Genomic DNA, 8,923 nt, shown 5'->3' with positions numbered 1-8,923 from the left:
CTTGCAGAGGACCCAGGTTTGATTCCCAGCACCCGCATGGCACCTAGCAACCATCTGTAACTCCAGTCCCAGGAAATCTGACACCTTCTTCTGATCTCTGTGGACACACAGGTGTACTTACATACATGTGGGTATAACACTCATACACAAAAAAATTAAAAATTTAATATTAAAAAATAAAATATTTTTAAAAAAGAATTGGAGGGACATAATCACCCAAACCACAGCACTCTAGGTCTCAGAAATCTTAAAGTGTAATGATAGTGCATGCTTTGTTCACTTGTGATGAAAAGGAAATGAATTAATGTAAAACACTGACTTGAATTAAAGCACAAAGTAGGCTGTAGTTATTGTGCCTACACAAACACATCCACGTACCCACTTCACATGAACAATAAGAATGAAGGAAAATTACTTTAGATTGTAAAGTGCTATTCACCTAATGACTGCAAAGTTGGTATAGCCCTTGTGTAGCTGTAGGTTTTCAATGCATATCAACTCATTCTTTGTATAGAGTCCCAAGAATCTGGTTCAATTCTGATTTTATTTTTGTTCTGTTGTTTGTTTTGTTGTCATTTGCTTTTTTCTTTTTATTTTTTGCCCTATCACGCTGAGGATTGAACCCAGGGCCTTGCACACACCAAGCAACCATTCTGCCACCACATTCTAGCCTCAGTCTACTCTTCAATTTTAATTTTCTTTTGTTTCGTTTTTTAAGACAGGGCCTCCTTGTAGCTGCAGCTGGACTGGAAATCAGCATGTAGACTAGGTTGGCCTCAATCTCACAGAAAATCCCTCTGCCTCTGTTTCCAGAGTGCTTGGATTAAAGGCATGTCTGACTACATTCAGCAAATTTTAAATTTTTTACTTTATTAAAAATGTTGATTTAACTGAGTCCACAGAATCATCTTTTAAAACTTGCAAAAAGAGGTGTCTGTGCAGTTGACCAAAGATTTTATTTTTCACTACATAATAATCTGAATTCTCTACCCAAATTCAATCCAAAATATATACTTGTACCAGAATAGTTCTACTTGTAGAAGATAAATATGATGTATTGTGTCATGATATATGTAAGCCATTTCATTACTAATGTAGTTATAAGTAAAATTCAAAATCTTTAAAGCACAAAAAGCTATAAATATTTCATGACAGACTTGGGCTGTTAAATTTCACTTACAAAAAACCCAGCAATCCACAAGTCAGACAGAAGTAATGACACCTGGCTTCAAAGTGTCATAAGATTCACTTGTAAGGAAAAAATCACCCCATTTTATTTAAGCAGGGGGCCAATGCTCAGTAAATTTCTTTCCCTGGAAGGGAAATGATTTCAATGCAATTACCCCTCTGCTGTCAGCATCAAAAGGTCAGATATGACCATTTGCTATTTTTATAGGTACTTACTGGTCCATCTACCAGCTCCCATGAAAGCTGCAGCTTCTACATTACTAATCTTGAGTGTTAGTGGGAAAAAAGTAACTCATATGAAACTGAAACTCTATGTTGACCTCTGAAACAGAGAGTCACATGTAGGGGCTAAGTGGGTCTGATATATTAAGTTTAAACTAATTGGTGAGATGGGAAGAGACTTCTATGCTGTCCTGTCAGAAAATAAAGAAAAACTACATTTTCCACAGTTACTCTTAATTTTAAAATAATTCAAAGAATTTTCGTTGTTCTTTTGTTTTACTCTTTTTTTAACCTAATGGATATTGATTAGTCATTATTAAATTCTAAATGTTTTTATTATTTTTATTTTCTATGTATGAGTGTATTGCCTGCATGTAGGTAAGTGCACCTGTGTCGTGCAATGCCCACGGAGGACAGAAGAGGCCATCGGATACCCTGGAATTGGAGTTACAGACAGTTGTTAGCTGCCATGTGGGTGCTGGGATTTGAACTTGGGTCTTCTGCAAGAACAGCCAGTGTTCTTAACTGCTGAGCCATCTCTCCAGCCCCATGTATTCATAATTTTTAAGATATTTGAGTTATTAGTTATATTCAATTTTTTTCAACTGTTTCCATTGATTCCACTTTCTTTCTTAAAGATTTATTTTATTTTTATTTATGTATTTGTCTGTGCATATGTACATGCACATGTGTATATGGGTGTCCCCTGTGGTGGTTTGAATAAGAATGTCCCCCATAGGCTCTAAGTATCCGAGGATATTTTGTCCCCAGTTGGTGATGCTGTTTGGGAAGTTTTAGGAGATGTGGCCTTATTGGAGGAAGTTCAACATTGAGGTTGGGCTTGGAGAGTTCTTAAGGCTTGCTGGATTTCCAATCTCTCCCCAATCTCTCTGTTTCCTGTGCGGCTTAAAGATGTGATCCCTGGGCTCTCTGCTCTGCCCACCTCCGCTGTCATGCCTCCCCCACCATTGCGGAATCTAACTCTGGAACTGTAAGCCAAATAAACTCTTCCTTCTATAAGCTGCCTTATCACAGGGTTCTGTCACAGCAACAGAAAAGTCATATACCCCGAGAGGCAAGAGGAAGACCAGATTCCATGAAACTGGAGTTATAGATGGTTGTGAGCTGCTCTGCATAGGTGCTAGGAACTGAAATCCAGTGTTCTGGAACAGCAGCAAGCACTCTTAACCATTGAGCTCAATCTCCAGTTCAAGTTCCTTATTTCAATTTAAAATATGCAAATATTTCTAGACCTATGATGTGTTTACATCCCACTAAGTCTTTCATAAATTAAAATTTTATTAAGTCAAAAATGCCTTTAATACAAGCCAACTCAAAGAACATCATACTTTATCAGTACAGTGCACTGTAGCGTACCAGCTGCCCAGGCTTGTGATTCAAAAGAATAAGCACCACAAGAGAGTAGCATGTCACATATCAAAGTTCAAATTAAAAAGTCAAAGAATGGCTTCTACTAATGCCATACTTAATATTGCCTTCACATCATTATCAACTCAAAAATTGTTAAACCATCATTAGACAACTAATTGCTTGTCTGAAAACAAACTAGAATTCTACTGAGACACAGATATCTAACCGAAATGTCAGTCTAGCCCACACTTCTTTCCCACCTCTGGTTTTGAGGACTTTATAGTCATTGTCTCCCTTTCCCCTTCCTCTTACCCCTCCACCTCCTCTTCCTCTTCTTTTAAGCTTTTTTGATATATAATTTACATTAGATAAATAATGTCCACTGTAAATGTATAGATTGACGAACTTCAGGAACTGCACAGTCTTCACTACAAGCGAGATACAAAACCACTCCATCACCCTAAAACATTTCTTTTGCCCATTTAAGTCATTTTACTCGCTTGTGTTTTCCTTTGCGATGGCATACATTTGACATATCCAATCCATTCATTCTTTCACACATCCAAATCCAGACTATAAATTTTAAAATGGATTGGAATTGTAGGAAAGAGTATAAATAGTAATACTAAATTTAAAGCAAGTGTTAAGGGTTGTCTGTGAAATGTCTCACACAGGTTCATGTGCTTAAACACTTATTCTCCAATTGGTAATGTTTTAGGAGGTTGCGGAACCTCATGGAGGTGGAGGCTTTCAAGAGGAAGTGGGTCGGGTGAATGGTGTTAGATGGTCCTTAAGGTTCACAGTGTGGCCTGCTTCCTGCCTTCTCTCTGTTTTCTATCCCAGAAAGATGTCAGCAAGCCTCTACCTGCCACCTCCACCCAGTGGCATGAGTCACTCTGTTTCCCTGTCTTCCCCATCTTAATGCTGACAAAAGATTTAAAAAATCATTTTGACAAATCTCATATAAATTTAGTAACTGTTAATAAAGCTTCTCATTCTCTAATGAGCTGAGATAAATGCAGAGTAAAATGCTTAGACACATTTTGTTCAGTTTCACCAAACACACTTTATGAATTTATAAATCATAGAACCAAGGCAAGGACTACTGAATTCAGGAAAACAGAATTCTAGCTTGCTCTGGCTTAGAAAAAGAGCATTTTAAAGGAACAAACAAAAATACCCTAGTTAGAAATCAAAGTAACTTCAGAGTAAGAAAAAAAATATTAAACTTGTACATTCTTTCCATTGGTTTAGCCCATCATCATGCATATTTAGCTAACTTAGAAAGTTGAAAAACTATTTATCTTAGAAATAGAATTCAAGTACTACACAGAATATTTCCCTCCAGTATAAATCAGCTCAATACTTATGAACTCCATTTTAATAGGCAAATTTGTTCACTGTGCATATCAAACACCAATGTTAATTAACTTCTTCTAGAAAGTAATGAATAATAAAATTCAAATAGAGCTTAAATTATAATTTACATGAAATTTGATTTCTATTTTGATACATTATTTTCTCACAGTGACTTGCATTTCAATTGTAGAGTAATGATTCTATGTAACAAAAAATTGGAGCAGTGGAATTTTTCACTAGGATATATAAGCCAATAAAACATATAAATTAGTTTAAAGTACTAGGAATGGATGAATGGCTAGAGGTTAAAAAAAAATAAGAAAAGGTGTAGTAGAGGAAGTAGAAAGAACCAGAGATGAAGGCGTTCTGCCTAACTGTGGTACTGGGAAATGGAAAAAGAATCAAACTTTCCCTGATCAAGAAATATCCTCTGGATAGAGTCCAGGGAATTATGGAAGCACCCAAGGCTACAGGCCTTCTCTGGTCTATCCTAGAATCTAGGCACACGTGGTTACCGATAATGAAAAGTCAGTAAATAAAGGTAAATGCACCAGAAACCTTGGCCCAGCCCAGTGACTACTTGCCTAAAACAGAACTAAAGAGATAGAAATGAAGGATTTCTACTTTGTCATCATTGTTGAAGTGGATAATACTCTGTATGTTAATGCAACCTTTAGAGGCTTCAGTGGGAGAAACATGTTAATTTTATTAATAATTAATACTGTAGTAATAGTTAATACTGTAGTAGCACATCTCAAATTGATGCAATTCAGGGGTTCCTAGTACAGACAATTCGTTAGTTCACAGACATTTTTAATCTACCAACTCTTGAAGGACTAATAATATCTAGCAGGACCAGATATGCAACATAAAAAGGTTCAAGTGGATAACCAGGCATGGAGATGCAAGGGTGGTGGCAGTTCTCAAACTTCAATATGCTTCAACTGAGCTATCTCTAAGGTTAAATGTTGTCTGGGGTTGGACCTCATATTCTAGATTTCAATCAAACTACTCTTTCTGGTCCACGGAATATTCTCTAAATAATAAGGATAAAAGAATAGAAACAATTTATAAGAATAAATAAAAGTAAAACTTTCTTGGCAATGGATACGGAATAATAAAAATGAGGTCACAGTATAAAACTACATTCAGTTAAAATACAGCAAAACCACAGCCAAAAGACAATTTGGTGAACTACAAATCAGATCATCGAAACCTTTAGTATGAGCAGCCCAAATAAAGGAATACGGTTCAGTAAAAAATAAGTCTCTATACACTTCTCTACAAGGGACACTGTTATTGGTTATACATTGTCACACCAGAATTATATTATTTAACATGAAAGTTTTATGGGATTTCATTAAATGCCTCATAACATTATCTTTTGATTTTAATCATAATTATTGTAGGCCCTAGATAGATGTGTGAGTAGTTAGGAAAGGAAATTATAACCTACCATAAAAGGACACTCAAAGTGAAGGATGCTTTTTCCATTATCCTTCAAAATAACTTAGCTAAGACATGAGATCAATATGTAATGTCTACAGAAAAAATTAGAAGAATGAAGGTAACTTGCGGTAGGATTCCACAATACCCAAGTTCAACCAAATGTGATACAGTGGGCACTGTTTGAAAGTAAAGAAATATGATGACCCAGAAGTAGAAGAGTCAGGAATCTGTGGCCTCCATGTGTAAATGGTAACAGGTTGCTGCAGAATACATTACACAAAGACCTGGGAAACAAAAGACCACTGTCATAACCACTGTCATGACCACTGTCATAAAGGAAATCACAGCTTCTTGTAAAGGCTGCTTGCAAGTTGTCTCTTGGCTGACATCTAGGAACTTGGATTTTAGGAAAAAAAAAATTCCTTACTAAATGCAAAGCAAGAGTCACTCACAGCAAGAGTCACAATCACACATCAGCACAGCTCCCTGCTAGGGAGTTAATGTGCCTCCTGTACCCCTAACAGAAAAGGGTTCTCTAGAAGTTCACACCTGGCTTTCCTAGGACTAAACATTGGGCCATTTTCCCACTGCAGATTTTGCTCTGGATCTTTTTACTAGAAAAAATCATGTTCATAACTATAACTATCCATTAAGTTCTATAACTACTCCTGATAAATCAATTAGGATTGTTATCACCATTGCCTGAGATAACTTACGCAGAGATATGGTATATTTTGACTCACAGTTTTAGAGGGTTCCCTATATGATCATTGTTTTGGGTCTGTGGTGGAACATCAAGGTGAAAATGTATGGCAATGTAACCAATAATCAATCAATCAAACTAAAGGAGGAAGGGGTCAGAACACCACTATTTCCTCTCCCAAGATATCCCTCTCCCAAGACTTGACAACCTCTGTAGACTCAACTTAAAGGTTTTAACATCCTCCAGTAGTACCACAGCAGTGGATACAGCATAACACTTAACTTTTAGAGGACATTCTAGATCCAAACTATAACAATAAGGAATAATCGTCCCAGGGGCTCTTTATATTCTATCCACAGTCATAAAGTATAAAGACTAACTATGGAGAAAGCCAAGATACTGGATTTGGCCCAAACAAATATACTTCAATTTCCCAGGTTATTAGCACTTAGCACTCATCTAGGTCAATGCATTTAGGACTTCTTGATAATATGCAACCATCACATTACAAATCTCTCCTCTAATTTTAAAGAGCAGAACAGGCATCCTTCCCTGTGTTCACAAAGGCATGCCTTTTAGCTTCTGTCTGCATACCAGTAAAATGATTCACCTAATACCACCTCAGCATCCTGCTGCGAAATCACACCCTCTTGCCTCCTCACAGCATACATCTTCCTAATTCCCTAAAATCTCATTCTCCAAATCACATTTATCTGATTTTTTACACTGTGCTGTTTCTATTCTTATTGCTGATAAAAATATCCAGAAGTTTTCCTTCTTTAGATAAATATCTAACTGACACATATTGAATGTTAATGCATGAGGCTGAGATCTAAAGACGACCAGTACAGTCCTTATTACTTGATCCTTGCTGATCCTTCAAGATTCAACTTTTAACCTTTTCTCTGAGCTCCAGTTGGCCTTCTTCATTTATGGAGGAACTGGAAGCAGACAGAGTTTGTTTCTCTTGGTATTTATCTCCATTACACCCTGAGTAAAACAGGGGCCATACAAAGCACTAAGTACCTTTGAATAAACAAATCAATGAGTGTAGTTACAACTGTAAATAATATATCAGATTAAAAGATAAATAATACACAGTCTTATCACAAAGGGATTCTCTTTAGGAGATACAGACAGTACCTATAAATAAACATCACCTTTTACAATGGGGGAGATGATATAATTTTTTAACTCCCCAGACTGTGATTTTTGTCTCTAGAAATTCAGTGAGATGTTTTACATTTTATGTAGCACATAGGTGAAGGTACACTGGGGCTGTAGAAGAGTAAAAAAAAATATGGAAAATGGGCAAGGTCCAACGTTAAGGCCTGGGTGCCCAGGACCACATGTGGAGTCAAGACCACAGCTGGCCATCAAGGAGGTGGGAAGTCCATTCTTGAGAATCAGTCCTCCCAAGATAAGAATCTGGAGGGCCAGATTGAGGGATGAAGGACTTCCCATGTTGGGCAACGTTTCAACCTTCTCACATATATACAAACAAAATACTCATGCACATAAAATAAAAATAAGTGATTTTTTTTAAGTAAAGCGTACTTTAAAAAAAAAAATAGAAAATGCACATGATTCTAACTGCCCTGGTTAAAATAAGAACCATCTTTTGGGGCAGGAAAATAAGTTTGTATACCAGTAGAGCCTCAGTTAATTCTGAGTGAAACAATACAAGTTACTATACCAGACACTGGAGGTAGCAGATGAAGTCTGGGTGTTATACACAGGAAAGGGACTTCACACGTCCCTTGAAAGAACTGCACAGCTAGACAGAAAACAGACCATCAGGCTCATTTCTCCACATGGGCCCACTGCCTTTCAAGATACTTATTTTCTTAGATTCCAGGACACTCCATTCTAACTGTTGCCTTCCTAAGCTTTCAACTCATTTTTCCTGAGTCATTTATCTAATTATGTTTCTTTCTGTTTCACTCTAAAAACAAGCGTCCCCAAGGTTTAATCCTTCAGCCTATTCTCAACTCATTTTATAAATTTTAACTGGATATTTTTTCAAGTACCATATATCTGCCATAATTTCCAAGTGATTGACAGTCAAATCTCCCTGCCTATCTAGCTCTGAGAACCAGACTATGCCTTCAAATATCTCCAGAGAGACAGCTAACCACTCAAGTTTCAATTAGAACCAAAATTAAGCTTGTCATTAAAATGTTGTTTCTTTTATATTCCTAACACTGATTAATATTGTATCAGTTGATTCATTGTCATCCTAAACTCTACACAGAAATTGAGAGGTGATCATCCTTACTTCATTCACTTAGCCCTTGGAATTTTCTCAAAGATTAATAAAACCAATGTTTTCAAGTTGTCTGATCATATACTGTTAACCAACGTCTTTTGTAACATTGATTTTATGATGAAGTTCATCATACCACCAGACCTATTTTCCTTTATTCCAATCACTCTGCCCTGGTGGTCTAGTCACATCTCATTAGCTCTCATCTCTCAGCAGTGCTACAGTGAGGATAAAGTTCCAACATGAATTTGGTAGACATAGATGAGCCACAGTAATGTTTATATTAAGTTTTTATTAACTGTTCACAAATTTCATACAATATCCCCTACTGTATCTCTGTATCTGTACCCCCCTTACCAACCCCA

Source organism: Nannospalax galili, unplaced genomic scaffold, assembly GCF_000622305.1.
Source record: "Nannospalax galili isolate Female #2095 unplaced genomic scaffold, S.galili_v1.0 scaffold168, whole genome shotgun sequence".
NCBI lineage: Eukaryota > Metazoa > Chordata > Mammalia > Rodentia > Spalacidae > Nannospalax > Nannospalax galili.
The sequence above is the reverse complement of the archived record's forward strand: the minus strand, read 5'-3'. Positions refer to the sequence as shown.